The 18,275-nt window shown below is 45.1% G+C and overlaps 2 long non-coding RNA genes across 2 annotated transcripts in view; both read left to right on the top strand.

Moving 5' to 3' along the window:
* Positions 1-18,275, top strand: part of LOC139820274 (uncharacterized) — a 153,035-nt gene that overhangs the window by 223 nt on the left and 134,537 nt on the right. The gene's annotated exons all lie outside the window — the stretch shown is intronic.
* LOC139820275 (uncharacterized) lies at positions 9-3,826 on the top strand. The gene is made up of 3 exons (XR_011733935.1): positions 9-115; positions 3,178-3,297; positions 3,380-3,826. It is a non-coding gene; the product is annotated as an uncharacterized lncRNA (long non-coding RNA).

Raw genomic sequence — 18,275 nt, 5'->3', positions numbered from 1 at the left:
ATTGAAAGGAAAGAAAAGAATTCTCGCTACAGTTTTTATTGTGATGCAAAGTTACTGATTGTATCTTTTTCATCTCTGTTAAAACCAGAAGTTTAATATATTGATATACATCCCGGTAAAAAATTGTTCACATATAAATATATATAATTAGGTATATATACAATATATAAAATATGTCCATATGTGTTTTCTTGTATAATTTTTGTCCGTATATATAAGAAAAATTGAAAAATAATTATAAAAATAACTTTTGCATTGTTTTTTTTTACAAAAAGCAAAAATGGCGATTAGATTATAGAATATTCTTTATATGATCACATATAATCATATTTTATATACGATTATTACATTTACATATGATTATATATAAATTATATAATTTTAAATTTCCTTGTACTTTACTTTTTATTTAAAAAAACACTGTAAAAATTATTTCTTTAATTATTTTTTCGTGAACAGAGTATTTTAATTAAGTAATACCTCGTACATAGTACAGAGATTATACAAGAAAAAACATTTATATGGACTTATTTATATAGACATATTTTATATATGTATAATTATATATACATTATATAAATATTTATATATGTTTTTATATGAAAAATTTTTTACCGAGCAATTATTCATCAAACTGTGATAAATTATATGTGTATGTACTAGCGCATACACAAGTTAAATTTTATTAAATTTTTAAAGTGTATATGTATATCTAACTTTAATATAATTAAAAAAAAATAAAAGAAGAAGAAAACAGAACACTTTTGTTAATTAAATTTTGATGTAATTTATCAAGAGAATGAAAATAATAGTTGTATGTGAAAACATATATATATATATATATATATATATATATATATACTGTCACGGCTTTTTCGGTCGGAGCAAAGAAACGCTAGGAGAGTCGGGTGATATGCTTCTCGGGATAATCCCTCGCGCGAGTCAGGCAGCTCTCAATTAAATCCGATGGGCGCCAGACGCGATGCCCTCGCGTCCACTAAATTCTCGATAACTTTAACGCGAAATTGCGAGAACCAAAACCTGTCGCACGAGGGGCCAGCCAACTCGACCTAACAGTAGAGAGGCAGGGTAGAGGCAGGGCGACGCAGTTTCGTCAAACAAACACAAAATAATTGACATACAAATCGCTAGATATTCAATGAACAATAGGTTTCGTCGGTTTTTATTAAAATAAAAGTAAATAATCAGCGTAGTAAATTTTAAATAATGAAGAATAAACAAGTCTGGTTATTCGGGCAAGCAGAGAATTAACAGAAAATAATCTTAAATAGTCGTTGAATGATGGATCACATGGAAAAATAAACAGGTCGGATGAAATCAAAACCAAATTACAAGTAATACGCAGTAAAGAAAACTTGAATTGGGGCGATGTCCGGAGCCGAAATGACGGCAATATAACGCTATGAAAGAGTGGTTGACGAACAGATGTATCGCGGAAACAACTTAAATCTAACTTATCACAAATGACGCAAAGTAACTAATTTGTATCGCGCGAAGGAAATCGACGAGTATCTCAAAATTTACGGGACAGCGCCCTGCCGGGCGCGCCTGATCTCGCTCGCAGGAAATGCGACGTACTAAGGGCGTCGGTCGGTCGCTCGCGATGTTCGCAGGTAACGTCGACGCGATTTCGAAATCTCTCACGACACCTTTATCACGAATAACACCAAGATGAAGACAACAATTCTATATTTACGCGATGACCAATAATCGTTTCGCACAAATCGCGAATGACGACGCAGCGCTGGTCTCTACGCAGCACGCAGGCAGGTACCCCGCAGGGCCACTCTCCGGCGACGCGCGATAAAGGAACGCCGGGCGCCGACGCGAACCCCGAGAGCAGATTGCTGACGCTCGTTACCACGCGAAAGGTTCAAATACGCGAATTCTATCCACGACCGGATGTCGTGATATCCACGATCTCGCGACCCCGCGGTCACGATCCTCAGGAGGCCGATCCTAGCAGCGCACGGATATGTCGTCGCGAGGCTCCTCGTGTCTGCCACCGACCGCCAATACCAATACGTTCCCGCCGCGTCCGGCGTACGTCGCGTCCGACGATTTGCACCAATGCCAAACCGAAAACCGCTACGCGTACACGATATCCGAGGACGGCAAGTCGGAGAGGGAGAAACGCGGCACTCGCGGCTTTACCGTGGCTGTTTACCAATTACTGTGGAGGGCAACCTCACCGGTCCCGCTGATTCCCGGGTAAATCCGAAGCATCGTCACAGGCGCCGGGGATGATCCATTAGCTCTGAATCTGGATGCTTGATAATACGCGAGAACTTTCTCGATCGAATTGTATTGCGAGAATTGTCTACTCGAATCGGTGGGCGAACCAGGAGAGATCGAGCGGTGATCCGCTCGATGTGAAATCAAAAGCGCGCCCCTCCCTGGGGGTTGCGCGGTAATCAGGCGTAGTGTCGCGATCAATCGAGGCTGAGCGCGTCGCGGATTACGCGTGCGCTCTCGCAAGTAGCCTGCGGGGGTCTTTTGCGCTCCCAGGCGTCCTTGGTGCCGTAGATTTTTCCACCCGATGTTTAGCATGTTTGGGCTCGACTACCCTCGTCCGAAGGTCTCCTCGCGAACCGAGGGAACGCTGACCAGGCATCTCGGGTCCGCTTAGATGTCCCGGGGTTGGTTTGGAGGTAGCTCTCGCCTCCTCGGGGGAGAAAGGCCCTATCATGGCCCTGTCGGCCTCTTGCCGATCAGCTGCGCCGTGCGTGTCTGCCTCGTGCCCCGCGGTCGGACGTCGGACTTCTCACTGAGTCTCGCGATATCCTCGCGCCGCGCCGCTCCGTCCCTTGCCGCGGGTCTCGCTCACATCGTTGGCTTCCGCAATCCTGATTCCGAAGCACGGTGCCTCGACGAGGTGCCACATTTTCATACAATACAAAATAAAGTAAAATGAATAAATGATACGCATTCTAAAGTTTCGGTAGGCCCCCTGGAGATTTCGCGGTCGCTCTTCTGGCTCGCCCGAGGGCGCAAACCCGCGTCTTGTGACGGCGGCGGGGCGCTGCCACGCGCGGCGAACCGTCACGTCACAATACATATACATATACATAATATATACCTATCTGTAATCTTTTAAATTCTAGAAACACATGATTAATTTCGCCATTGCGTTTTACGTTACTAATTCCAATATAGGTGCTTTATTTATCAGCCGGCCCGATCACTCTTAATGACATATTTGATTGTGTGCCATCGATAATAATCAGCACAATGTTCAGCTTTAAAATATTGGTCATAATGTTAAAAAGTGAGAAAGTAAGTGATAAATTTTCAGTTTTTTATGACTTCCATATAAAAAAATATTACAATAGTCAGAAATACACAAGCATATATTTAGGTAAAGACTTGTCTTAACATAATCCAAAAGAACTGGTTGTCATTAAATACAGATGTAGAAAAGATTATTCTACAACGGCATACTAAGTATGGACAGTATCTGATGACATTTTATGCAGGTGTGTACAATTAAAGGATTATTATAGAAACTTTTCTTTACGAGAACCTTTTAAATGCACATATGTAGGGAACACGGGGTAATGGTAGCTACGGGGTAATGAGAGTCATGCAGTGATAGGTGTATCTAAGTGAGTTCAAGCGTGTTTTATTTAGCCTTGGATTAGAGAGACACAAAAAAGGGTTGACTAATCTGCTGCATCGCTGCTCAGTTGTCGTTTTGCGTCTAAAAAGGCTTAAAGTGGGTTTTGCGCTCTGTTCTTGTAATTTTCGTCGATCTTTGGTGATGAAATATGAGTATTAAAAATATATATTACTACAATTCATTACATTTTATCATTAGAGTAGACTTCAGTAATACATGTAAACAACTGCTTTGAAACAATTGTAAGATTCCTGCTTTCCAAGAACTCACATTTAGAGAAGGCTACTAGCCCCAGTTCTTTTAATACCACGTAATGGAAATAGTGCAGGACGGAAATGAACGAAGGAGGGCTACTAAAAAGAGACGGGAAAATAACACAGTAGTCTCAACAACCGTTTTACATACATATGTATTTATACGGTACATTAGTAAACGGACAGTCCATTGCACGGAACTGTTACGAACACGATAGAGAAACGCACGGATCGCGATATTGGGAGCTTTCCAGTGAGCGACGCAAGTCGACACAAGCATCCTCCCGGGAAAAAAAATTATATATAATTATATATAAATATATATGATTATAATGCAATTACATATGAATTTTGTCTCTATATGATCATATATAATTATTAATTAATTGTATGTGTTTCATATACAATTTGACATGATTATATATGAGTTCTTATAATTTATATATAAATTATATTAAAAAAGCGTTTATCTACATAGATTATATATAATTATATATAACCATTGTGACGTGACAGAGTCGCGTCCCCGACCCGGATGGTGGCTCGGCCGAGGGAGACGTAAAGGGTGGTGCCTCCGCCCGAGGCGGGCGGAGCGCTAGCGTTTAAAGTTAAGTCTAAAGTTGTTTGCGAGGCTTACAGGTTATGCGAGAAGGTGCGGAGCAGATGGTCCAGGAGTCATGTAACGACGTAAGTCGCACCGCGAGACTTTCAGGTGGACAGCCGGTAGCCTACCGAGGGCGGACGGCCGACGGCCGACGGGTGGGTCACGCTGAAGCCCACGGCCAGGGCCTAAGCAGAATGGCTGTTTTATAACTTTAAGGCAGTGTTTTATGCCTTAAGTATTTGTCTTATGTAACGCACAATACTGTGTTAATGTTTCCTGTCTTGTGTAGTATACGCGACGTATAACTACACAAGACAGGAAACATTAACACAGTATTGTGCGTTACATAAGACAAAGACTTAAGGCATAAAACACTGCCTTAAGGTTATAAGACAGACATTCTGCTTAGGCCCTAACCGGTCAGTGAGTCGCGGCCTGAACAGCCGGTCTCACGAAGACGGGTTTGAAACCACCGCCGGCAGGTGAAAGCAGCTGCGAGGGGCGCCCTAGTTAGGCGCAGCGATCAATAGTGACATCGTTATCGTGCCAGGGCGCAGCACTTGAGAGGGCTAGGGACACCGGCGCGCGCGAGCGGGCGCGGGCCCAGCGTGGTCCCGCCGGGCCGAGGGCACACCACTGTCGTGTGAGCAGCCGTACTGGAAGGTACCATCCAGCCCTACGAGCGAGGCGACGAGCTGCCGGCGAGCGAACGAGCGAGCATTTGAAAGGCCACTGGTCACGCACCTTGAAAGTAAGACCGTTGCTATATCGAGGTCCTCCCGGGAGTCGCGTTGTGCCGCAAGAATTGTGAAATCCGTATTAGTAACCTTTATATCGAGAGGAATACCGCGGGAGAGCCCGGCCGAGAGAAGTAATCGCAATACCCCGTCTCGGGGATTCGGACGTGCGGCCGCCGACAGTCAATGCGCGTTTGGTTTTCGTTCGTGTGATAGTACCGTGCTGTAAAGATTAATTATTGTGAATCGGGAAATGAGCTTGTCGTGGGCGTCACGTGATTGCGTCGTGGCGCGTAGAGCCTCGTCGCGTTTCGTGTTGCGGACCACGCAAGGCCGCGGGCGTGATTGCTAGAGTCAATCGCGAGGTTTTTTCGGGACTCGCGTAATCTTAGAGATTCGCAGTCATTTTGGGACTCGCGTAAGCGTAAAGATTCGCAGTTCTTTTGGGACTCGCGGAATCGAGAGATTTGTGGTCATTTCGGGACTCGCGTGCTCGTAAAAGATGCGTGATCATTTTGGCCTTCGTGAAATCGCCATCGTGCGTGTGAGTACTTCACGATTATTGTGTCTCGCGTAAGTAAATGTTTTGCGTGCGAGTATTCCGCGATGAGTCTGCATGTCGCGTGTTATTCGGCGTTGCGCGAAAGTAAATGTTTCGGCACTCGTGAAACCGCCAGCGTATTGCGTGCGAATATTTCACGATTATTCTGCGCTTCGCGTAAGTAAATGTCTACGATTATTTTGCGTCTAGGTGTAAGTAAGCGTTGTCAGTATCGCGAGATTCGGGGTGGGATTAGTCGTACTTAAACGTGTGTTGATGCCGCGAAATTCAGGGTGGAATTTGTTGCAATGATCGATGTATGAAATAAATTGGGATTGCTGTGCAACTCGACGAAAGAATGTGTATCGCGCTCGTGGGGTGACACGTGGCGCATATTCGGATTCTTCTTGTTCGCCGTTGAATACTTCTACCTTATTCCACATGCTTTCTACGCTGCCTAAATATATTTATATTTTTGTTATCAATCTGGTGCGCTAATTGCGCTGCGCTCCTTCTCCTATTCCAAGCGCGATTGACCAATTGGACTCACGCCTGAGAGAATTGAGTTTGTGTATCGTGGTGCGAGAAATTGCACCTGGCGCCCATATCGAGTTTATTTTGAGAAAATTACCTGGTCAACCTACCATCTGCTTTAAGTTTAGAGTTTTATCGCGATTTTAAAAGCATTTAGAGAAAAAAGTGACGGCGCGCTGTGAGCCCGCACAGAGCGGACAACTCGGGGACGCCGCAGAGCAGAGGCCGGCACGGTGGCTCCCAATCCCGCTGTTTGTGTCAGTGTAGATGTTATTCACATGAACGCTGTTTTTTCGAATAAAGTTTATTTATGTATTTCAATACAAAAGAGATCGATTTTACGTCACAGTAACTCGCGGATTAGACCGTATGATATGTACTGCCGAAACAAGTACTCGCTTTATTTAATGTTCTACGCGCGAGACCGGGATAACGTCTCAGAACTATTGCCTTGGATCCCGGTCGGGCGACAACGCCTGGGGGCTGTTGCCCTGAGCCGCCTGACGGACACACGACAACGTCTGAGAGATTCTTTCTCTTGGTCGTGATCGTTCGGACGCACAATTGGATTGGACTCGACTATCGCGTGCACTCTCAACTGTGGCTACAGGCAGAATGCCTGATTTTTCCGTCGCGATCTCCCTCCCTATCCCCGTTTCATCGAAAAGATTTCTCATTGGTCCCTTCGACTAGTGAGACATCGATGAGGCGATCACGGCGGCGACGGTGTCCTGCGATTATCGGCGCCGCGGTTCCTTTTGACTCGCGCCGCCAGACGGAAAGAGTGGCGACGATCATTGTTGGATTCGAGGATATTTACTTAGCCGTCGCATGTCTGTGTACATGCGCACGTGTGTGCAATTGTGCGTCCGAGGTCCGTCTCTCTTAGATGCAACACATGTATATGTGCATGCCTTTATATATGTTAATGCGCATGTCGTGCACGACCTATCGGATGCTACGCAACACCCGCATCGATAGCAGGTATGGAGTGATCCACCGTGGAGGTGCATGTCAATCGGACATGTCCGGTTTCGAGACATTTAAAGCACCTCAAAGGTCGGGACGGCAACACCTCCACGTGGGCTTTAATCCAGCCCACGCGGATACCCCCAATCTTTACCGCCGCACTGGCCACAGCGACAGAGCACTGCGCCCAGACAGCACACGCACTCCGGGGAGACTTCCGGACCGAACCGGACTTAATCTCTCCGGGGAGGCATCTCCCGATCTTAGATAACGCCTCCACCACGTCTTCTGGAGTAGCGGAATCATCCAACCCTCCCACGCGCACGTCCACGCGTCTGGAGGATCGGGTGATCCGCACCTATCGCGTCCCCAAGACTTCCCGGAGACGAGTCGCCAGGAGGTCGGCCTGTGCGGTGGAATTCTCACCGGGAACCTCGTACAAGAGGCCCGTTTACAGCGCAGGCTGTCCACCCCCAAATTCGCCAAGGATATTTTCTCCTTTTAATAACGTCCGCGTACGTGATCGATCCCCCCGAAAGAAGAATCGTCACCTCAACAACCGCTGCCCCCGAGGGGGCCGGAATCCGCGCTTTATTCCTGTTCCGCGCGGACTGTCCACCCACTTGGGGCAGGGAGGAGGTCACGAAAATCCCCTTCCCACCCCCTTTTTTCTTTCTGTCTTTTCCCCCCACCCTTACCACCCCGGCGTAAGTCGCGGGAGGGGGCAGGGGCATCCTTCCCGCTGATCCGGGAAAAGGCCGGCGCACTTTCACCAACACTTTCCCCCGCAGCTGCATCCCTTACATCACTATTTCTCTCCGTTCTCCTGTCCCTCGCCGAAGCTGGGGTTGATACCATAACTCCCTTAAGAGAATTCACCTCTTTGGTAAGGGCCGTGATCTTACGGTCGAAAGCCGCGATTACCTCCATCATGTCTTTTCCCGCACTGTCAGTAAGGCAAACTATCGCCATAGAGCTTTCCGTTTGAACAGAGATGTCCCTGATCTCCACGCTCGAGGGAGGCAAAACTTCCACCTCCATATCCGCGATACAAGACTTATAGTCCGCAATTTCCTTCTCCGCGTTCTTGTTGCGCTTAGCCGCCTCATTTCACTTAGCCGTGGCCTTCCTAAGTCTCTTATCCAGCTCCGTATTTACTTCCTCCACCATCTCGCAGTAATTCTTGAATTCCTCGTTCCTCATTATATCGTCTTCTTCATAAAGAGTGGACATTTGTTCCTCCAAAAAGTATGACGATCTATCCAGCAACTCCTGAGAGGTCAGCTCCTGAACGCCGCCTTTCAAAGGAAACGGAAACCGCGACGCAACCCATCTCATCTTTTTTGCCTCCTCAGGATTATATTCGAAGACTCGCTTGGACTCTTCCAATCTATCAGTAAAAGTTATTTTCTTTATCCGATCTATCTTCTCGTAAGCTTCCTTCTCAATCTTCAAGGCCTTAGCTAAGTTCTCCTTAGAGATCTCCAGACCGCCACGTTTCTTCCTTCGATCTCCATGCGTGTCCTTCTTAGAGAAGAATAAAGATGGAGAAGGTTTCTTCTTCAAACTGTTCTTCTTATTAGCAGACATATTTCGTTTTAACACCCCAACCCGCTGCGGCTTCACCAGCCAGGGCATGCCCTCACCGACCAGCCCCGAAACACTGGCCGGGCCCCGAGTTTTCCCGGGAGGCTGGCTATGTCACGGGCCCCCGAATTGTCGTGGGGGCACTGGACTCCAGGCCTTCTATTCACCCATGGGCGAGGCAAGCCTCCTCCCATGGGCATTTCGGGGGTCCCAGGCCTCCGACAACCCGGGCACCGCAGCAGGCGCCGCCACGCGGGGGGCCCCCCCGGACGGATAGGGCGAAAAAGGCTGCAACCCCTCCATCGCCTTGCCCGCCGGGGCGACCAGCTAAGATCCGCCACCGACCAGCCGACTTTGGATAGGGGGAACCTCCATACTCCTCCCGCGCGCCAAGGGACCGGGCTGAGCAAGCTCAGTCCCCGGCCCCCACCGCCCGCGAGAGGACAGGGCACACGAAGAACCCCCAGTAGTTGCAGTCGCCGACCGATGGGTTACCGTACGCGCCGCCGGCCCTACGTCCGGCGGCAGGACACCACCGGCCCCAACCCCGAAAGATGTCCGGGTGGCCCGGTGGGTCCTCCCTCCCAGGGCCGTCTGGCCCCGACCTCGGAATAAGTCCGAGCGGCCCAGGCGGCCCACAGTGAACCCCAGATCCCCCGCTTTGCCGGAGCACCGGCGTGCAATGGACGAGGGATCAAAGCCCACCCATCCCGTAGTTTTGACGTAGAACTACGTCTTTCTCCGCGGTAAGGGGGGTATCCACGGATGCCACAATGCAACTAAAACAGGTCACATTTTGAACGTTTATATCTTCGAAACTAATAATCGTAGAATAATGAATGACATATATCTCATTTTAAAGCTTAAGAAGTCCCATTTATGATAAAACAAGACTGAACTCTCTATTTGTTACCGTTTCGATATAGTAGCGTTAGAAAGTTTAGCTAATTTTCTTGTAGATGCTACGAAAACATGTCACACTTTGAACGTTTAGATCTTCGAAACTAATAATATAGAATTATATAGAAAGTAGGGGTAATGTTTGGATCGAGAATTGAGCGACGGTAATCTATCGACGGGAAAATCTCCGCGGCGGCGTAGTCGTCGCGGGGAGCGAGCGAGACAGGTTCTGGAGCGCTTTTCTTGCGTATGTGTTGGTCGGTCGAGTCGTTGCTCGACGTCGTCACGTGTGTGGTGTACGACTGCATTGTGTAATTGCCGGTACCTTGCGTACGAAAGTGGGCAGCAACCTATACGAGAGAAAGGGCGACAACACGCTTGTCCGCCCTTGCGAAGGTGTCTGGCTTGCGGCATCCTTCCATCCGCTATTATATTCCACACCTATACAGGTACGGTAAGGAGAGAAACAATAAGCCGGCTCTCCGATGCATACGATATTTCTATAATAATTGCGGGCGGCTGTTCGCCATATTACAGTCGGCAGGCATTCGCGACCCTCGCGAGTGCCGAATAAGTCTGATCGTAACGGTCATATTACTTCGCGGAATTATTTGTAATGTTTCTAGCTGCAGGACTCGAATGCGTTGTCGAGAATTTAAGTTAATTGTCCTACGACATTATTATGCGCTTAATACTAACCTATTAGAGATAACTCGCTTATATCCACCTGATTCGCGTAAAGCGTAATTATAATAAACAAGTCTTTCTTTCAGAATGTTAACGTACTATTATCGTTTAATGACATGATTCTAACAAAATTACATAAAAAATAAGTGTATTTTAACGTGCATTATGGAAGATTACTCATTATGTTCATTTATTAATATTCTATCTTGATTTAACGTTATATAATCATCGTATTGACATGTTTAATGTGAATTATTTTGCAATGTATGAATGTGAATAAAAGTAGTTAACTTTGACTATTTTTCGAAGGTTAAACTACGCGGAACCAGAGTGAGAATTTTGTGATATCTTGAACAGGTAAAATTTATCGGGGATTGCCATGATGTGTATAATTTTTTGTTTCCGATTTTTTGGAAACCGGTACCAAAATTTGTCTAATTTTTGAGAAATAATATGTAATTTTTCGGGAAATATTTCTCGAAATATTACCAAAAGTATATGAAATAGGGGTAGAATTTTCTGGAGAGTGCTATGATGTGTATAGTTTTTTGTTACCGATTTTCTGGAAACCGATTTTTTTAATTTTTTGGGAAATAATTTTATTTTATAGGAAAATATTTATTGATTTAATATAAGATACCGATACCGATACCAATTTTTTTAAACCGGTTGCGTAGTTTTCGATGCCAATGTGTTTCTTATGTTCTAAAACGTCGAAATATCGCATTACAAAAAAAATGCATTACAAAAAATAAAGGGGTTACCGATTTCTGTTTTTTTGTTATATTTTTGAAAATAATAATTGTAGAGTAATAAATAAGTTGTCATTTGATTGTAATATAGTCTTATTTTCTCTCTAAAGTCTATAAAATCTCCAAAAGGTGTTACCGATTTTTTTCTTGCAACGTTTTCCGCGAACTACTCATTTGTTAATAAACCGAATTTTAAAGAATTATATATGAAACAGGGGTAAAATTTTCCGGGAATGGCGATGGTGGTGTTAATTTTTCGATACCGATTTTTAAACCAGTTGCGTAGTTTTTGATTCCCCTATTTCATGTATAATTCTTTAAAATTTAGTTAATCAGTTCTTGAGTTATAGAAATTTGGGAGTTGTGTTGTTTTTTAAACAGAAATCGGTAACCCCTTTATTATTAGCAATTTTGCATTTTTTTTTTTTTTAATGCGATATTTCGACGTTTTAGAACATAAGAAACACATTGGCATCAAAAACGAAAAAAATAAACGTGCACAGTAACAACTGTGCCGCAAACACGTAGAACTACGTCAACTGTCACTATTTCATGTTAAAGTATTCAGCGAAAGAAAGTAGACGTAGGGCTATGTTAACTGTCTTTCGCTAAATAATAGTGACAGTTGACGTAGCCCTACGTCTACTTTCTTTCGCTAAATACTTTAACATGAAGTAGTGACAGTCGACGTAGTTCTACGTGTTTGCGGCACAGTTGTTACTATGCACGTTTATTTTTTTTCTTGAGGTGTCCTTCTTCTAGGCCGGTGGAGTGAGACAAAAACCCCGCCCCCTCTCGGTCCCGGCCGACCGGTCGTTTGCAGTCAAGGTCGTCTTCCCCTACCGGCTGTTGGAGTCTGGGTAGCCAAAGCTAGCCAAGCTCCTAAGCAGGGCAGCCGGTCCCCCGGTTTTCTGTCTGGGTTTTCCTTTCCATAGGACGGCTGGGCAACGAAGCAAAGCTCGTCCCTCACGGCCCCGTCCGGCCGGGCGGACTTTTTATAAAGGCCGCCTACCTCGCGAGCTCTGAAAGGGCTCCCCGGTCCACGACAGCCCTTAAGGACTGCCGTAGATTACGGTACTGATGTGCTCGGGCACTCCGGGTTCGCAAAACCCGTACCAAATGACTCCAAATGGATCCCGAAGAATCCAAAATGGCGCCAAATAGCCCCTGGAGGGATATGAATTTTGGCCTGATAAAAGTTTATATGGTCATATATGATTATATAAGATTATATATGTCTCGGGGGGGTGTAAGGCCCCGGCTTGCGAGTTGGTCTAGAATTTTCTCGAAGGACCAGAGGAGGTGTGTATCGTCTCCTCAACTCGAATTTAGCGATAAAACGCAAGAAAGTGAAACATGCGACTCACCGTTCGGTCGGCCGTCGTCTCCTGGAGGGACCTCGTCCTTTCTCGGAGCGCAAGCAGGTACGTGCAGAGGCAGGCAAGCAGCAGGCAGGCAGGCAGACACGCAAAGCAGTGCAGGCAAGGCAGAAGCAGTAGAAGTTCGCTCTCCCGGAGGAGCGAGACCTATAAGGCCTTCCGTAATTCGAGTGTGTAATGGGCACCTCTAGACTTCGTAGCGAGTGTTCGCGGTGACATGACGACTAGATTGCGAGAGTTCACGTCGACGGCTCGAATCTGAGTGAGTGCTCGCGGTCCTGTAACAGCGCCGCGAGCGAGCAGTCTGTTCTTCCTTGTTGATGGTGCCCTCGTAGGGTGAACGAGGGCAGCACCAATTAGTGAGTCGCGAAAATATCGATATGCGAGTTAGTCGCGATCTGCTGACGTTTCGCGCGAGTCACCGTGAATATCCTAATGATAAAATTCTAACGATATATACAACGAATGTGACTAAGCTAATAACTACTAACGATTACTATTTACATTGAGGCGAGCGCCGAACAATATATAAGGACATATATATTTAAATAAGTTTTAGAAAATTGTTATATATTTTCAATTGTTATTTTTTAAGCGTGTCACTTTATTATAAGAGTGAACTCCACGATATAACTGATACAAAAATTGTGTCGCTCCGAGACAGCGTCGCGCAAGAATAGCGCGAAACAGTGTCGTGTCGAACGATGCCGTTCTTATAACACTGTTTGTCAAATTTTAAATACGAGAAACAGATCACATCGAATGCCATCTATCGGATACTTTAAGATCCAATGTTCTGATTTGATCATATATAATCTTATATGACTATATAATTTCATATACAATTATATTATTTTCAGTTTAAATTATAAAGTAATTTTACTGTTTATATATACGAAAATATTTAATAAATATGAGAAAGCAAAATTAATATATGGGCGCTACTACTTATATTATGCGGTATTCTACCTTATTCTACGGTGCGTGAGTAGGAGTTGGCCCAAAGGTTGTGAATCGCAAGGGGTAGAAAGGAAGATGACACGGATTTGCATTCAACGATTGATATATATTTACTCTATATACAACTGTGAATGTGTCAGTGTTTGTAATGTCATTTGCTAGAGAATGATTCTGCCTCCTGTCGGCTTGGTCTGCGTGGCCGCGTTTATTCCTTCCTTCCTTGGGCTGGTTTCTGTGGAAGTCAAAGGTGTTCGTGCGCCTAGGAAGTCGGCGAGCGTCCACGCGCTACTTTGTGTGCCGTAGCAGTCCGTATGTGACCTGAAACAAAGAGCTGGGCGACCGAGCACCGTAGGTTGGCTGGCGTCTTGCGCTGTAGCCGGGCGACTGGCGCCGAAGAGTTCGGAGAGCGTTAGTGCGCTACTGCCGAGGGCGTCCAGGCGCCTCGAGTCGGTGAGCATTCACGCGCTACTGCCGAACGGCGACCAAGCGCCTTGAGGGTCGACGAGCGTCTAGCGCTGTGGTCGGGCGACTCGCGCCGTAGGTTTCGGCAAACGTCTAGCGCTTTGGCCGGGCGACTCGCACCGTGGGTTTCAATCAGCGTCTTGCGCTGCAACCGGGCGACTCACGCCGTGTATCAGCTAGCGTCTAGCGCTATAGCCGGGCGACTCGCGCCGTATGTTTCGGTCAGCGTCTCGCGCTGTAACCGGGCGACTCGCGCCGTGTATCAGCTAGCGTCTAGCGCTGTAGCCGGGCGACTCGCGCCGTATGTTTCGGCCAGCGTCTCGCGCTGTAACCGGGCAACTCGCGCCGTGTGTCAGCTAGCGGCTAGCGCTGTAGCTGGCTTGGCGACTAGCGCCGGGAAGATCTTCTCGAGCCCGTAGGGGGTCTCCCTTTATACTAGTCGGTGCAGAATTTTGAACTCGCAAAGCTGCCCCGGCGATGCGACGCCTATCGGCGTTGCTGCGAACTGCCGGTATTACAGGCATTGCGCAGGGATGTATCATTAGTGGCGCGGACCGCCACAAATATGTCAGTTAAAAAAATCCCATACGATCATATTGGTTTTAGAATACATTTGTAAAGTAATTTTGTTTTCCAGTGATAATTTGGATTTTTCGGTCATCATCCAGTACATTTTACAAAGTTGAAGTTGCAGTCCAAGTTTTTTCCGCTTGGTGAATGTGCTTTTTCCATGTGAGACGTCTGTCGAGGTACATGCCAAGAAATCTCACCACGTCAACTTGTGAAACCTGTATGTTGTTGAGTAAAACCAGGGGACAAATCTCGCATCTCATTGTAAAGGTCACATGTATTGACTTGGTCTCATTAACTTTTGTTCTCCATCTCTTTATCTATCTCGAGATCTCATTAAGACTGTTTTGAAGAATAGAGTTGGCAATCGTTGGGTCTACATCCGATGCAAGTATAGCTGTGTCGTCAGCAAATGTTCCCGTCATTGTATGCTGTGGGATCGGAATGTCAAAGGTATACAGGAGAAGATACAGGATAGGGCCAAGGACGCTGTCTTGTGGTACCCCAGCTTTTATGTCATAAAAGCCTGTAATGGCTTCGCCACATTTGACCAGGAAATGACAATTTTCTAGATATGATTTAATATACAGGGTGATTTGAAACAACCTTTTGTTTACCCTTCAAACTACAGATTCTTGACACAATTCTAAGACAACTTTTCCTCTTACAAAATTGTGTCCAACGCTTACTTTTCAAGATATTAACAAAAAATTTTACCTTATTACGAGCCGAGTACAGGAGATAGGCAGGAGCAGCGCAACTCACCGTTAGACGCGGGCGTTTACGTCGGGTGCCTGCTGCGATCAGCCGATCGACGCACACAAGCTGCGTACCAATATTTACTGCCAACACAGGAAATCTACAGTTTATGTTACACACACCGTAGAATTTCAAAACTGGCAATAACATTGGAAAACACATACAATATTTACGCGAGCGTTACTTCTGTAGTAACTTACGATAAGTCCTCCGCGTAACCGGGGTTCTGTAGTAACTTACGATAATTCACTCCGCGTAATCGAGTGAATTATTGTGAGTTATTACAGAAGTAATGCTCGCGTAAAAGTAGTTGTTGATCGCTGTGTTTACAGCAAGATGCTAACAAGATGGTATTCTTTAAGTGTAGAAAGGTGTAGGGGTGCGCGCCATCTCTAGGCTCTTGACGCTATCTTTTCGAGAAACCGATTTCACGATACACTCGGTACTAGCGCTATCAAATGTGAATGTCTGAATGGTTAATGCTTCCGAATTTTAAACGCGGAATTCGTGCTTCTTACTTCGCTTCCAGAACAGATTATTATTGCAAACTCTGAGAGAATGTTCCTCGTAATGAAATATTTGGTTGCCCTGAAAAAGGCAGATTTTGTTATTTTTGGAAGAGATACTTTAATTACAGCAAATGTTCGAAGAGGCCACCGTTCATCGCGATACATGCTCTCATGCATCTTAATAGGTTTGTCGGAATCTTCTCCATAATGTCATCTTCGATAGCCCAAATAGCATTGTGGAGTTTGTCATTTAATTCTTTCACGTTCTCGGGAAACTTCTTGTAAATGGTTTCGTGAATTATCGTAAGTTTACTACAAAACCCCGTTTACGCGAAGGACTTATCGAAAGTTACTACAGAAGTAACGCTCGCGTAAACATTGTATGTGTTTTCCAATGTTATTGCCAGTTCTGAAAATCTACGGTGTGTGTAACATAAACTTTAGATTTTCTGTGCTGGTAGTAAATATTGGTACGCAGCTTGTGTGCGTCGATCGGCTGATCGCAGCAGGCACCGAGTTGCGCCGCTCCTGTACTCGGCCGGTAATAAGGTGAAAATTTTTGTTAATATCTTGGAAAGTAAGCAATGGACATAATTTTGCGAGAAGAAAAGTTGTCTTAGAATTGTGTCAAGAATCTGTAGTTTGAAGAATAAAAGGTTGTTTCGAATCACCTTGTATTTGAAGAAGGCAGGTGGAAGATTGTTTTTTATTTTAAATAACAGACCTTCATGCCACACTCTGTCGAAAGCTTGAGAGATATTTAAGAAAACTGAGGAGCAGTATGCCTTGCCTTCAAGGACAGAATGTATTTTTTCGACGATCCTATGGATTTGATCTACGGTGCCATGCTTGTGTCGGAAACCAAATTGATGATCTGGAATCAGCCTTCTTTTCTCAATTATAGGCATCAGTCTGAGGAGAAATAGCTTCTCGAGGATCTTAGAGGCGATGAGCAGTAAGCTGATGGATTTATATGACTTCCTGGTTTGGGTATTATTATTGTTTGAGCTACTTTCTATTGCGGTGGAAAGAATTTTAATCTCAACGTTGCGTTGTAGAGTTGGGTAAGGAAGGTTATTTCAGCCGCAGGTAACTCTTTCAGTATGCGACCGGTTAGCAAGTCGCAGTCTGGTGCTTTTTTTGAGTTAGTGTTCTTAATAGTTGAAATTACTTCCTTTTTGGTGAAGTTCTTTATTTCTATGTTAGATTCACAAGAGTTTTTGAAGGCATTAAGTATTTTAGATTCCTCTTCCGGTAGGCCTTCGTATGTGTTTGGTGTGAATACCTTGGATAAATATGCAGCAAAGGTCTTTGCCTTTTCCGAGTCACTCCGTGCCCAGCTTCCATTAGGGCGACGAATCGGTGGAGATGCAACTTGACGTCGTTTCAGGTTCCTAGTGGCCTTCCATAGTGAATAATCCGTTGCAACTGTGGCATTAAGATTTTGAAGGTAGTTTTCGATGTGCATATTTCGTTCTTTATCTAGTAATAATTTTAGTTGCTTGATAGTATAGTTAGTTAAGTTTAGTTTTCAATTTGGGACATCTAGTAAAAGCTGCCATCGCTTGCGTAGCTTGCGTTTTTCAGTTACTTTGTCTTTTATTTCCTAAGAGAAACATAAAACAGGGTCTTTACCCTTAGTGACTGGGGTAGATTCCCAAGCTGCAAGCTGGATACAATTATTGAAACGTTCAACTGCAGTAGTTATGTCGTCTTCGTTCTTCAAACTTATTTTAGTGTTAAATGTTTCTTCTATTCGCTCACGAAAGTAAAACCAGTTGGTTTTTTTTGTTATGCAAACTGCATTTCCTGTTTGTTATAGTAATTTGTCTTGAGAGGGTCACCAATACGGGAGTATGATCTGATGACAATTCTAAGCAAGGTTCAGATCTGAAGCAGTGACTAGATATCCCCCTGACAACACAGAAATCGATTAGGTGAGGTGTTTTGTTTAGGTCAGCTGGCCAATATGTTGGATGTCCAAACGACACCACATGTAGTCCAGAGGCTTTTATGCTTTTGAATAGTTTGCGCCCCTTTGATGAGGTGAGTCTTGAGTCCAAGTGCTCATGTTTGGTATTATAATCACCGCCAGAAATAAAGCGTTTACCCAGGGATTCGAAATATGCTGTGTAGTGAGGCTCTTTGTTATGTTTGGGGGGACAGTAAGCAGCTGAGATAATGAAAGTGTCCTGACTGGTCCTCAATGACAACATTAGTAGTCTGTATATGAGCTGTTTGATAGGGGTTTGTTACGTGATGTTTAATTTTACTTCTAAGTATGACAGTACCGTCGGGATGCGTTGTATGATAAATACTGTAACCAGGAATAGCTATGTAGCTCCTACTTGTGAAGCGAATTTCTGAAATGAGCATTGCCCCTATGTTATAATCCTGTAGGAACACTTTTATTTCTTGAGTGTGGTGTGAC

This window comes from Temnothorax longispinosus, chromosome 10 (assembly GCF_030848805.1).
Source record: "Temnothorax longispinosus isolate EJ_2023e chromosome 10, Tlon_JGU_v1, whole genome shotgun sequence".
Lineage (NCBI taxonomy): Eukaryota > Metazoa > Arthropoda > Insecta > Hymenoptera > Formicidae > Temnothorax > Temnothorax longispinosus.
Note: the sequence above shows the minus strand (reverse complement) of the source record. Positions and strands in the feature narration are given on the sequence as shown.